Raw genomic sequence first — 14930 nt, 5'->3', positions numbered from 1 at the left:
AAGAGAAGAGGAATGAACGAACTAGATAAACATAAAGTTGAGTTGGACGAGCGAACGGAAAGTGAGAAAAGGTAGGAGAATATGATCAATTAAGAAGCAAAGTTGAAAGAAAAGAAAAGAGATGAAACAAAGTAAGATAATCTAAACTGGGTCAAGAAGGAACGAAGAAAGAAATAAAACAAAATAGATTAAGAAGGATAAATAAAGCGAAATAAAAATAAAGTAAACCAAGAAGAGCAAAGAAAGAGAAGTAAAGTAAATTGAGGAAAATAAAAGTAAAGAAATAAAAGAAAGTACATTAAGGAAAGATAAAGATAAAAGATGAAAATAAAGAAGAATGAGATAAAAGAGAATAAAATAGATTAAGACGAATAAAGAAAAGTAAACCAAAACTAGCATAAGTGTAATATAAGACAGTTGTATAAGACAGAATTGTATAAGATAGTAAAAATTTGGAAAAAAATACATATATATATAATAATAAAGAAAGAGTAAAAAAAAAAAAAAAAAAAAAAAAAAAGAAGTAAGAAAAGAATAAGAAGAAAAAAAAAGAAAGAGAAAAAAATAAATAAATAAGAAAAAAAGCAATAAAGAGAAAGGAAAAAAAAAAGGAAAAAAAAAAGAATAAGAAAAAAGAAAGAAAAGAATAAGAAAAAAAAGGAGAGAAAAAATAAAATAAATAAGAGAAAAAACAAGAAAGAAAGCTCTAGTCGAGACTGCTCGACTACGAGATCCCCTGAACCCCACAAGCAACTGATATTTCAAACTGATATTTCAAACACACACGCACACACACACACGCATACAAACAAACACACGCATACAAACAAACACACGTATATACACACACTCACATATACAGGCGATTGCGCTTGGGTTGCGCTGCAGTGTTGCATATAATGAGAACTTATTTGTTGAATAATTTAATTTCTAGACGTACGATCGTAATGAAACTTTCAGAATGTAATCATAATGTTAAAATGTATGTGTATATCGAAGCACAAGTCTCTAGTATTTGATATACGACTTTTACAAATATGAGGGTGAGGGGGTGGATTTAGGGGTAGGGGTAAATTTTTAACAAAAACCGAAATTGTATAAAATACATCTTTATATACATTTTAAATTTGGAGACTCTAGCTTGAAAGATGTAGGAGATATAATTTTTTAAGTGATCTGCGATAAGGTTTTTTATCGATAAAAAAGTATCGGAATGAGTTATCGTTTTTTAGTGATAAACTCGATATGCGCGTGATATATACGGACATTTTAAAAAAAAGTTGAAGTCTCTAGCTCTTATATCTTCTGAAATCGACGCGTTCATACATACGGACGGACGGACGGACGGACGGACGGACAGGGCTAAATCGACTCAGCTTGTCGCCCTGATCAAGAATATATATACTTTGTGGGGTCTGCCACGCCTCCTTCTGCCTGTTACATACTTTTAACAAAACCATTATACCCTGATTTCCCATTTTCAATGGGTTCAGGGTATAAAAAGGAAAAGAGAGAAAAGAAGAGCTGAACGACTGGAGATCGTTAGTATAAGTAATCAAAGACACAGAGCATCCAGGCATCAAGGATGGAAGGAGCGGCATCCCACAGTTCTGGACTGAACGTCGGCTGGGTTTACCAGCGCTGCAAAGAGGAATTGATAGCGGTTGCACGAGATCTCGGCCTTGACGACGAGGGCCGCATGGAGGATTTAAGAAAGAGGTTGTCGTCCTACATCCAGGGCGGTAGCTATTCGGCGGAAGTCAGAGGACGACTGACCGAATGGGAGGCACGATTCTCTTCGGGAGGCGCGATGTCAAGCATGGGCAGTCGCGCATACCAGAAGTCAGAGCCCGATCTGCGAAAGATCCAGGAGAGTGGTGCTATTTCGACGGCGCCGCTGAGGCTTAGCGTACCGACGGCGAGCAGCATGGCTGGGACCCGGAGGGACGAAAAGTCGAAGGGGTCCGGCAATGGAGGCGAGATGAGTGTTGAGCGTCGGACTCCAGCGCTCTCACCGCCACCAGAGAGGCATCCGCCTTGGAATATCGCCGAGCAAGTCAGGAAGTGAGGAATGAAGTACGACGGTCGGTCGGATCCCCTCGGCTTCATCGAAATCTTGGAGGAACGAGCCATAAACTATGGAATCGAGCTGGACAGGATGCCGAGGGCGCTGAGCGAGGTGTTGGTAGACAAGGCGGCCAAGTGGTTCCTGACCAGTGGGCTAAGAGATGTGCCCTGGTTGGAATTCAAGAAAGAGTTCTTGGATTTCTTCTTACCTCCCCAATACCTCGAGCGTCTGGAGGACCAGATCCGGGCGCGCCGGCAGCGGGAAGGCGAACCTTTCAAGGACTACTTGATTGAGCTACGTCTATTGATGCGTCAGGCTGGATATAGCCATGCCCAAGAATTGAATAGGGCCTACGAGAACGCATCCCCGGAATACAGATTATATGTACGGAGGCATGATTTCTCATCTCTAACACAGCTGACCCAGATGGCCGCGGAGTTCGAGAACGTAAGGAGTCAACACAGAGAGCAAGGAAGGAAGGCTACGGTGGAGACCATCTGGCCCAAGCCAGTGGAGGCGCGGCAGAGCAATCCCTTTCGCGCAAAGACAGCTGATCCCCGATATAGAGGACAAGCCGAGGGGCAGAGGGAGACGCCTGCGACGAGACCTTCGACGGAGGCAACTAGCCGGATGATGGCCCAGGACGCTGGACCTAGGCCAAGCCGAGTTTGTTATCGATGCGCGCAACCCGGACATTTCGCGCGGGAGTGTCATAACGCGCAGGTGGCGTTTTGTCGACACTGTGGTCAGCGAGGCCGGACTGCGAGGGAGTGCTGCGAACGAGACAGCTCGGGAAACGGCCAGGGGCGCCCTCCAAGAGAACGGAGCGGCGCCAATTGAACATGGAAGATGAGGAGAGGAACCCACTCCGAGTAAAAGAGTGGAAGATCGTCGCGTCAGTGATGGTCGGGGGTCAAAGGATGACCGCCACGATCGACACCGGGGCCACGCGCAGTTTTGTCAGTGAAGGCTGCGCGCGCCGACGGACGATAGGAGGCGAGCGTTGCCAGGTTGAGTCGCGGATCAGGCTGATGGATCAGCACTGGACGTGACGGAGATGGTGAGGACAGATGTGAGCCTGGCAGGGAAAACGGCGGAAGTAAATTTGCTAATAATGCCGACCATACTGGACCATGTCATCCTCGGCATGGACTTCCTATGCGCCATCGGCACTACGGTGCGTTGCGGCATCGCGGAGCTCGAGATGAGGACAGTGGACGACGTGGGAGAAGGAGCATCGCCGTCAAGTGAACAACGAGTGGAGAAAGGCAACAGCAGTTTTGGAAAGCAACGCCCTCTCGTTGAGGGAGTGAAGGAGTTGGGCTCGGAGGCGTTGCACGAGGCCGCAACGCCCAAAGAGGGCCTAAAGTCGGTAGTCGCAGTGCCGACGATCGGCGTCCAGCAAGCGTTGGGCCGAGGCACACCGCCCGACGAGGACGGAGATAAGAGGAAAAGAATGGAAAAGGGAACGCCGGAGGAGAGACTTAGAGGAAGTCTCCCAGCGACAAGGAGAGGTAAAAAGGAAAGAAGCGAGATGATGGAGGACAAAAGCGGAGCTGGGCCTCCCGTGAGAGCTGTGAAGCAGAGCGAGGACGCTGAAGGACGACAAGCCTTTGAAGCAAAGGTGCTACCCTAAAAATCCGGCTATGCAAAAGGTGATCGACGAACAGGTGGACGAGCTGCTCCAAGCTGGAGCGATTGAACCGTCGAAGAGCCCACACAGCGCACCCATAGTCTTGGTCAAGAAAAAGACTGGGGATTGGCGCATGTGCGTAGATTATCGACAGCTCAACGCTCACTCAGTCCCGGATGCGTACCCTGTTCCGCGGATTCTTCACATTTTAGAGAAGTTACGACACGCACGATTCATTCGGTTTGCATTCGGCGGGGGCGACATTCCAGAGGGCATTGGATACGGTCATCGGGCCCGACATGGAGCCTCACGCGTTTGCGTATCTAGACGACATAGTGGTCATCGGAGCGACGAAGGAGCAAGATGTGGCCAACCTGAAGGAAGTGTTCCGGCGGTTGCGAAAGGCCAATCTCAGACTCAACAGAAAGAAATGTAGCTTCTTTCGGGAGAAGTTGGTGTACCTTGGCCACGTGATAAGCGGAGAGGGGATTTGCACTGATCCCGCGAAGGTCGAGGCGATCCAAAGCCTCCCATCACCTTCGAATCTCAAGGAGCTGCGGCAGTGCCTAGGAATGGCATCGTGGTATCGACGCTTTGTGCCAAACTTCGCGCCGCTGGTACAACCGATGACGAAGCTGCTGAAGAAGGGCCAGAAGTGGATCTGGAGCGAGGAGCAGGAGGAGGCGTTGCAGAAACTCAAGGAGAGTTTGACAACCGCGCCTGTTCTGGCTTGTCCCGACTTCTCGGCCAAATTCGTGCTGCAGACCGACGCCAGCGACTACGGCCTCGGCGCGGTGCTGACGCAAGAAGTCGAGGGGCAGGAGCGAGTGATAGCATATGCCAGTCGGAAGTTACTGAAGGCGGAGCTAAACTACTCGGCCACAGAGAAGGAGTGCCTCGCGATTGTCTGGGCGATCCGAAAGATGCGATGCTATCTGGAAGGCTACAGATTCGACGTGGTTACGGATCACCTAGCGCTGAAGTGCAGCAATACCAGTTCGACATACGTTATCGTCGAGGAAGCTTAAACGTAGTGGCAGACGCATTGTCCCGGCAGCCCATAGACAGTTGCGAGCAGGCCGTGGAGGAAAATCGCCCTTGCGGGTGGATAAAAAGGATGCGTGAAAGGATCGCAAAGGAGCCCGAGAAGTTCCAGGATTACGTGGAGGAGAATGGGCAGTTATATCGGAATTTAGGCCATCGGATAGACGAGGAGGATTTTATCGCGTGGAAGCTCTGCGTCCCTAGCAGTTTGAGGGGCAGAGTGATGAAAGAGTGTCACGACGCTCCCACGGCCGGACATCAAGGTGTGAGGAAAACGGCAGCACGACTTGCACAAAGGTATTATTGGCCGGGCATGTTTCGAGATGCCGCCAGGTACGTGAGGTTTTGCGAAACGTGCCAAAGATTCAAATGCGTGCAACAAAAGCCGGCCGGGCATATGCTCACCAGGCAGGTGGCGGAGCCAATGGCGGTATTGTGCGCAGACTTCGTGGGACCTTTGCCTCGTTCCAAGCGTGGGAACACAATGTTGTTGGTGTTCCACGACGCTTTCGCTAAATGAGTGGAGCTGGTGCCGTTGAGGAGAGCTACTACCGCCCTACTACAACTGGCGTTCCGGGAGCGTATACTCGGCAGGTTTGGAGTACCCAGGACCTTCGTTTGCGACAACGGTGTACAGTTTGCAAGTAGAAGTTTGAAGGCGTTCATGGCGCCTCAGCGCCTTATTCACCACAGGAGAACCCGACGGAGAGAACGAATCGCACGGTGAAGACTATGATAGCCCAATATATCGAAGGCCACCAGAGCTCGTGGGACGAGTTGTTGCCGGAGATAACGCTGGCGGTCAATTCGAGCGTGGCCGACTCCACGGGCTTCACTCCAGCGTTTCTGATGCTAGGGCGGGAACCACGCCTACCCGCCGCTTTGTACGATGAAGTCACACACTAGTAACCTGCAGCGAGCATCAAAGGATCAAGGCAGGCACTACAACTTGAGACGGCGTGACTCGAGACCAGCGTTGGGTTCGGCAGTGCTGTTACGACAACATCAACTGTCGAACGCGGTGGAAGGATTCGCGGCGAAACTGGCGCCCAAATTCGACGGCCCCTACAAGGTCGTTAAGTTCCTGTCCCCCAACGTGGTGCGCCTGACGAAGGAGGGCGAACGCAAGAAGATGAAGAAAGCGACACGATCCCGGAAACCGAGACCGGGGAAGCAGGGAACGTTCCTATACGGCGATCGTCAACTCGTCGGGGGGCGTGACGGTCGCTTTGTCGAAGTAAGGGGGGGGTGTAAGGCGGCCTTTTTGCCCACCTTACATGTTGAATTATAGTTGTTGAGTTCACATGAGATTTGTAGCAAGTAAGTTAACGAATTGAATTGAAGCAAATTATAGTCGTTGAGTTTATATGAGATTGGTAGCAAGTAAGTTAATGAATTGAATTGAAATGGGTTATAGTCGTTAAGTTGATATTATATTTGTAGCGATTAAGTTGATAAATTGAATTGGATTGTATTTGGGTTGATGTTTATAGTTGTTAAATTTGTTATAGTTATAGTTGTTAAATTGTTATAATTAAGTCGAGTTAGATTGATTTCGTAGCCATTAAGTTAATACCTTATAGGTGTGGTATAATTTTGATAGATAATAAGTTAGGTAGTAAGCAGATTAAGCGTTAGTTTGTAAGATAATTAAGTAGATGTAGGTGACTAAGTTGATGAGTTGAATTGAATTGGTTGATCTTTATAGTTGTCAAATCTGTTATAGTTATAGTTGTTAAATTGTTATAATTAAGTTGGGTTGGATTGATTTTGTAGCCATTAAGTTGATATCTTATAGTTGTGGTATATTTTAGTAGATAATAAGTTAGATAGTAAGCAGGCTAAGCGTTAGTTTGTAAGATAATCAAGTAGATATAAGTGCCATAGCTATTAACTCTAGACGGTAAGCAAAATTCAAATTGGTGGGCGGGCACACGATCAGCAATGCAACCGTGCGGTTTGAAAGCTCGCGGCTGTGGATTGCATTGCTGGTCGCGTGGTGAAATCTGGAGAGCGGGAGGAGAGGCTTGAAAGCTGCACACAGATTTCAGTACGTTTTTGGCTCTCGGTCTGAGCAGTAGTAGTAAGTTTTCGGCTCTCGGCATGAGCAAGGCAGTCAGTTTTTAGCTCTCGGTACGAGCGGTCGAAAAATAAAAGTCAAGAGAAAAGGAAATCAAAGAGAGCTGATAGGTGCGGGGTAGAAGGTATAAGGTAATATTGGAAATAAAATAGGAAAAGTATATGGTAACATTGCGCACTTATTTGTAGTTAGTACGCTAACAATAATACACTAGTAGTTATAACAATACTAACAGGTAGTTATAACGAGGTCCAACCCCGTTCGCCAGACGGTTAAAACTCTGGCATGCAAAAACCGCGTGGTCTGGAGCGAACGCCGGCGACAACGCTGGGCGTTCCTCGATCCGCGGTCTACCAATCACAGTAGCCTTACTAATACCCCGCAATACGCCTTCGCAACCCCGACCCCAGCGATCTTGAGTGCGCTTGATCGCGCCACTCGATCGCTGCAGCCTTCCCACGTGCGAACGTGTAGGCGTGGTCGGCGAGTTCAGGCTGCGTGGCCGTTTGATACGGAATAACTCCCCCTCCCTCTCCTATTTCCCTAACCACGTAAAGTCCCGTACCTACTTACAAATTTCTTGTGAGTTATGGCCCTGGGCAGACTGAGACTCTGACCCCGGCTGGAAAACAAATGTAACCTTACAAGTTGCTAAAAGTGTACAAAAAAGTTATTAAAAATAATTTGAGCCCACATGTAATGATTTTTAATTTAATATAATATGTAAAAGGGGCGGAAAATTTGAATGCCACGCCCAATTGTAAAAAAAAAAAATCCGAATTTTCTTTTTAATATTAATAATATATTCCTAAAATTTCAAGTTCCTAGCTCTTCATTTACAATTGATGCCAAAAAAATCGACTTTTTACCCATAGTGCAATGGACGATAATATACCTGTATTGTTTAACTAACCTCAGTTGTCACCATCCTCATCCATCCTCGCCCATCACATTTTCCTCTGTCTATTGCAGCTATGACACCAGCCACTCATCTTGTGCAGACACCCGGCATCAACTCCTTCCGGAAGTGCCGTCTTCGCGCAGTATAAATCAACAAATACTGCGAGAATTGTCTGGCGCACCAGCATTAAGGCAATCCTGCCGCAGCAAGGCTGGGTGCAAGATGTGTGGCCAGAGCCACCACTCACTACTGCACCTGCTAGGAGCTCGTCGCCGACAGCGACGTCGTCCCGCCGCGGCTGCTACCAGCGGGACCTCTACATCCGCCCTCGCCGTGACAACCACGCCTCAAGGTGGATCACGGAAACGACGTCGCCGTCAAGCGGCCTCCAATTTCACGAGGGAGGCCACGCCACCGCTGAGAACGTAGTGGCAAAAGGCCGCTAGCATCCTCCCCACGGCAATCATCACGATGCAAACGGGTGTCAAAGACTTCGATGTCAGGGCGTTGATAGATCCGTGTAGCCCTACTACCCGGATCCATGCTTCATTGGGAAGGGCCATGGGCCGGACTTCAACATCGACGCTATCGTCCAAATGGACCCCCAGCTCAATTGCCTGACGCCAATCCGGCCGATCGAGCGTGTAGCCAATCCGGCTGGGATCACGCTTGCCGACAGCGATTGGACTCGACCCAGCTCGGTGTGCGTTGTGCTAGGGGCTGGCGTGTATCCTCACGTCATCTTTTCCGGAATCGTTCCAGAACTTTCGGTCGTCAATGGCCCAGAACACCGTATTCGGGTGGGTCCCTTCTGGGTGCAATCCTGGCAAGGGGGGGGGGGAGTATGTTAATGCCAGATCCCATTAACAAGACTTGCGCTTCCTCTACATAGCCCGGCTATGCTATTGACAGAGTGCTGTTAATTGCTGTTAACAGAATGCTTTTAATAGCATAACCGCGCGCTCTCGTGACTTGGCTCTCCTGGGTTTCCTTTTGGAATTCATTCTTTTTCTACTACTCGTGTGAAAGCAACATAACCCTTTTCTTGAAACTAAAAAAGATTTTTAAAACCCACCCACAACGTGTACAACATTATCTGAAGAATCCACCCTGCACAAACTATATTAGCCGAAAATACAAACTTGTTGAAGCTTATAGCTTTTATAGTTTATGAGATACAGAAGGGCAAACAGACGGGCAGTCGGACGGACAAGACGGACATTGCACAAAACCAATATACTCATTTCATTTTCGTGAAAGAGTATAATCAGTAGATGGAGAAAACCAATCAAATTAAGTTTTTTATATGTAGTAGGATTTGAAATTGAATGGACCTATTAACTTTTGATATATTTATACAGAAGGCAGAAGGAGGCGTGGCAAACCCCACAAAGAATCAGGGCGACGAGCTGAGTCGATTTGGTCGCCTGTCTATCCGTCTGTCCGTCCGTTCGTCTCTCCGTATGTATCAACGCTTTGATCTCCTACACCTCTTTAGCTAGAGCTTCCACCCTTTAGATGTAGACTTATATGTATTTTATATAATTTCAAATACTAGCCACTTGTGCGTTGGCATTCAATTGTTATGGTGAAGTATCGGATATAGGGGTGGGAATAAATTACAATATTTAAAAAATCCAAATTATATAAAATACATGTAAGTCTACATTTAAAATATGGAATCTCTTTACAGGCAGAGCTGTACGATCTGAGATAGATTTGTTAAAAATCACAATTCTATATTATTATCTTTGGTTAATCCTTTAACTAATCTTTGGTTATCCTTTAACTAATTAATTTAATAATATTCTCTTTTCTTAGCCAATATACATTTGAAGCTGCAAAAGTCGCTTGCGGAAACGTAGCTGGACTACTATCCTGGACAATGGCAATGGCTAAATACTTTGAAGTTAATAAAGAAGTTCTTCCATTAAAAGCAAACTTAGCTGTCCAAGAGGCAAAATATCAGAGAGCATCAGAGGACTTACGGGAGGCTGAGGAATTACTTCAGCAAAAAGAAAATGAATTAGCCGAAGTTCAACGTACATTGGAAGAAGCAGTTTCTAAGAAACAAACGGTTTTGGCTGAAGCGAAAAAATGCCAGGACAAAATGGATGCTGCAACTGCACTTATTGGTGGATTAGTAGGCGAAAAAATTCGTTGGACTGAACAAATTGCCTCTTTTAAAAGTGAAACTGAACGTTTGGTTGGGGATGTAATTTTGCTTACAGCATTTTTGTCTTATACAGGTCCTTTTAATCAAGAATTTCGCAGTCTTTTCTTAAACCTGTGGACTAAACAAATTATTGAAAAAATGATTCCGATTTCAGCAAGTGTAAATGTCATAGATAATCTAACAGACCGCTCACAAATTGGCGAATGGAATATACAAGGACTGCCCACCGATGAACTGTCTATTCAAAATGGAATTATTGCAACTAAGGCAAGAAGATTTCCACTTCTCATTGATCCTCAATCTCAAGGAAAAGTTTGGATAAAAAATATGGAAAAGCAAAATCAGTTAATTATTACCACCTTAAATCATAAATATTTCCGAAACCATATCGAAGATTCTCTAAATTTAGGCCATCCCATAATTATTGAAGATGTGGCAGAAGAGCTGGATCCCTGTCTAGATAATTTACTAGATCGTAATTTGCTTAAAGTAGGCACGCAATACAAAATTAAAATAGGTGATAAGGAAGTTGACTGGAATCCAGATTTTAGATGTTATATTACTACAAAGCTCCCTAACCCTGCTTATACACCCGAAATATTTGCAAGGACTTCCATTATAGACTTTACTGTCACGATGCGTGGATTAGAAGATCAATTATTAGGTCGAGTCATACAGACTGAAAGAAAAGAGCTGGAGGATGAACGTGTACAGCTAGTGGAGACAGTCACAGTAAATATGAAAAAAATGAAGGAGTTGGAGGCAAACCTGTTACATAAGTTATCTACGACACAGGGAAGTCTTTTGGATGATGTGACAGTGATTGAAGTACTTAACACAAGTAAAAACACAGCTATAGATGTCAAAGAAAAAATTGAGGTGGCTAAGGTAACAGAGCTCAAGATAAATGCAGCTCGGGAAGAATACCGTGTTGTAGCAACTCGAGGAAGTGTGTTATATTTCCTTGTTTGCAGTATGACAATGGTTAATAACATGTACCAAACATCCTTGGTGCAGTTTCTAGATCGTTTTGATGCTTCCATGTATAATTCAGCTAAAACCCATATTACACAGAAGCGTATTAAACGAATTATAAACTACTTAACGCTAGAAATTTATAGGTATAAATCTCGAGGACTTTATGAAAAGGATAAATTTCTTTTTGTACTTCTTATGGCATTGAGTATTGATCGTCAATTAGAACTAATTACGTTCGATGAATTCCAGACATTTATTAAAGGAGGTGCAGCAATAAATTTAAATGATTGTCCTCCAGTACCATTTCGCTGGGTAGTGGATGAAACATGGTTAAATTTAGTTCAGCTTACTAATTTATCACCATTTGTGAACATACTTACTAAAGTAAGTGGAAATGAGCGAGGCTGGTTTATATGGTTTAAAAAGGATTCTCCCGAAAATGAAGTTATACCGGATGGTTTTAATTCACTTGATCCATTTCGCAAGATGCTTCTTATTCGATCCTGGTGTATGGATCGAACAATCGCTCAAAGCCGTAAATATATATCTCATTCATTGGGAGAAAGGTTCGCAGAGCCAGTAGTTCTAAATTTTGAGGAGTTGCTATTGGAAAGTAGAGAGCTTGTTCCAATGATTTGTTTTCTCTCGCTTGGCTCTGATCCTTCATCTAATATTGAATTACTAGCTAAAAAAAATGAGCTAAAGTGTCATCCTATTTCAATGGGCCAGGGACAAGAAATCCATGCTCGTAAATTAATATCTACATGCATGGAGGAAGGCGGTTGGGTGCTTTTGCAAAATTGTCATTTGGGCTTAGAATACATGAATGAACTCATGTTTCAAATTCTTGAACTAGAACGTCAAAGTCAACTATATATTAATCCAGGATTTCGTATTTGGATAACCACCGAACCTCATCCTATGTTCCCAATTACATTACTGCAGATGTCACTTAAATATACAAATGAGCCACCAGCAGGCATTCGAGCTGGACTTAAACGAACTTATACCAATTTATCTCAAGATTTCTTGGACTATTCACAGTCTCCATTTTATTTGTCTCTCGTCTATTCTATATCTTTTTTACACACTGTAGTACAAGAGCGACGAAAATTTGGACCACTAGGATGGAACATCCCTTATGAATTTAATTCCTCGGATTGGTTGGCTAGTTGCTTGTTTGTTCAAAATCATTTAGATGACCTTGAGCCTGGAAAGGGAATTAGCTGGGTAACTGTACGTTATATGCTAGGAGAGGTACAATATGGAGGGCGTGTTACTGACGATTATGACAAGCGACTCCTTAATACGTTTACACGAGTTTGGTTTCATGATGGCCTGTTTGAAGACAGTTTTCAATTCTTTAAAGGATACGTCGTATACAGTTTTAAAGAACGGGAAGCATATTTATCCGCTATTGACAATATGTTCAATGTCGATCCTCCTCAAGTTTATGGATTTAATTCGAATGCCGAAATAACATATCAAACAAATACGATGAGAACAATTTTAGAGGAAATAATGGCCATTCAACCTAAAGGTAGGAATTGCAAAATGTTAATTATATTTATTTTGTTATAATAGTTCTTTTTCATACTACCCACTCAAAAAGAATCTTCCAGCGGATCTTCGGAAACTCGAGAGGATCGTGTTGCTCGTCAAGTACGTGAAATGTTAAGTAAAACACCCCCAGCATTCGATTTATTTGATGTGAAGCAAGTCCTTATTGCTGCTGGTGCAACAAGTTCGATGAATATATTTCTTCGGCAAGAGATAGACAGAATGCAAAGAGTACGTAGAGAATAATAATAAAAATTATTATTAATAATTATTTTAAATATAATTTAATTAGAAAAATATATAATCCCGCTTCTATTTCTTTACAGATTATACTCCTAGTCCGAAATACATTTAAAGATCTATTACTTGCTGTTGAAGGGACTATAATAATGAGCGAAAATTTAAGAGACGCTCTTGATAATATTTTTAATGCACGAGTACCAACTGTATTCAAACGGGGCAGTTGGGTTTCTTCAAGCCTGGGCTTCTGGTTCACCGAGCTTATCGACCGTCATACTCAATTCTATGGTTGGTGTTTTGGATCGCGGCCTGTTGTATTTTGGATGTCAGGTTTTTTTAATCCTCAAGGATTTCTTACTGCTATGCGACAGGAAGTTGCTCGGGCTCATCAAGGATGGGCCTTAGACCAGGTGACAATGCATAACGATGCCCTTAAAGTAGGTCCAGAAGAGTGCAAAAAACCACCGAAAGAGGGAGTTTTTGTTCATGGTTTATATGTAGATGGTGCTGGCTGGGACAGACGAACATCACGTCTGGTGGAGTCAACCAACAAAGTCTTATTTACTCTTATGCCAGTTGTTCATATCTATGCTATATACTCAACAGCTGCTAAAAATCCTAAACTTTACACGTGTCCGGTATATAAAAAGATAAATCGAACTGATTTGAACTATATATGTGCATTATGGCTTCAATCCAATAAGCCTCCAGACCATTGGGTCCTTCGAGGTGTTGCTCTTTTATGTGATGTTAAATAAATCCATTTACCTTATTACTGTTAAATTTTAGTTAAATTAATATACAAATTATTAAGTATAACCTAATTAATATAAATGTGTTCACTTAATTTTTTTTCTTTCTAACGAAGGTGTGGGTGAGGGGCGGATTTAGGAGTAAGGGGTAAATTACAAAAAAAAAAAAAAAAAAAAAAAAAAAAAAATTATATAAAATATATGAGTCCACATTTGAAATTTAAATAACTATTTTTCGATAAGGTTTTTAATTGATAATGAAATATTGGAAGTAGTTATCGATTTTTTGAGAAAAGCTCGTGAAATGCTACTTAAATACATATACCCAAAAACAATTTTCAAGCCAGTAGTTCTAAAGTTTGAGGAGTTACTATTAGAAAGTAGAAAGCGTGTTCTCTGGCTCTTATATCTTCTCAGATCGACGGAAGGATGGACAGAGCTAAATCGAGTCAGCTCGTCGCCCTAATCTAGAATATATATGTATATTTTGTGGGGTCTGCTACGGCTCTTTTAGCCTGTTACATACTTTTAAAAAGCCATTACCACTTTAGGCGAGACTGCACTGTCGAACGCTAAGATTGCGCGTGTTATGGTATTTGTAGGTGATTAAAAAAAAAACTGGTAAAACTCAGATTTATTAGTTATGTAATTATTTGACTTGACGCTAGAACTATAGCAGCCTCTGTAGTTTCGTCGTCTGCGTTGCTGCTGCCAGAATTCTGGGAACTGCTCATATTCCAATTCTTAGTAGTCTCGTCGTCTATGTAATCGCTTGCCTACAAGGCAAGACGCGCCTGCTTAAGAGGGAACGTCGAAGGATGCTTCTCTTCCCATCCTGGAGTGAAGTGAGAGCGTCGGATGTATTTGTAATTTTTCGCTGTAATTTATATATGTTGTAGTGATGGCGTCGCCGATAAGTAAAAAGACCGGATTGTAATTTCCTCGTCTTTATTTCTTGGTTTAAAGCTGTGTTGCTCGCATATGAATAGTAAAAGAAAGTATATGTATGTATGTTGTCTCGTCAATACCAGGAGAGGCAAGTGACCGTGAAGGGGGGACGAGGTACTCCGCGGGGCGCCGAGTACCGCGAACCAGTAGGAGAACTGGGTTGTGTTATTAACAGAGTGCTGTTAATAACATAACGTGTGTTGCGGGAGGAGCAATTCTTGTTAATGGGATCTGGCATTAACATACTCCCCCCCTTGCAAGGATTGAAAATTAAGACGTCGCGTTCGAAGCTGGAGATCTCTTGGTGTGCGGAACAAAGCTGTCCTGGAGATGCAGGAGCGTGTGGTGATTCTGGCCACACGTTTTACAACGTCCTTTGTTGCGGCAGGATTGCCCGGAGTGCTTGTGAGCCAAGCAGTTCGTGCAGTACTCATGTATAAGTACCGCAAGCATCCGTCTTTCCTCAGAAAGGCCCAGAAACCGCTTGCAGTTTCGGAGTCCATGGGCTTCTGGGCATACGCGGCACTGGAATGAATTGGTACCACGTGGC

The 14930-nt window shown here is 43.8% G+C and overlaps 1 long non-coding RNA gene across 1 annotated transcript; it reads left to right on the top strand.

Annotated features, from left to right (window-relative positions):
• The first annotated feature begins 9532 nt into the window (after positions 1–9532).
• On the top strand, positions 9533–13499 carry LOC108657917 (uncharacterized). The gene is made up of 3 exons (XR_016197601.1): positions 9533–12420; positions 12493–12671; positions 12767–13499. It is a non-coding gene; the product is annotated as an uncharacterized LOC108657917 (long non-coding RNA).
• Positions 13500–14930: the final 1431 nt, after the last annotated feature.

The sequence above is a fragment of the Drosophila navojoa genome, unplaced genomic scaffold (assembly GCF_054131105.1).
Source record: "Drosophila navojoa isolate 15081-1374.11 unplaced genomic scaffold, UAZ_NAV_1.0 NAV_Backbone_163, whole genome shotgun sequence".
Classification (NCBI taxonomy): domain Eukaryota; kingdom Metazoa; phylum Arthropoda; class Insecta; order Diptera; family Drosophilidae; genus Drosophila; species Drosophila navojoa.
This window is presented reverse-complemented; position numbering and strand designations above follow the sequence as displayed.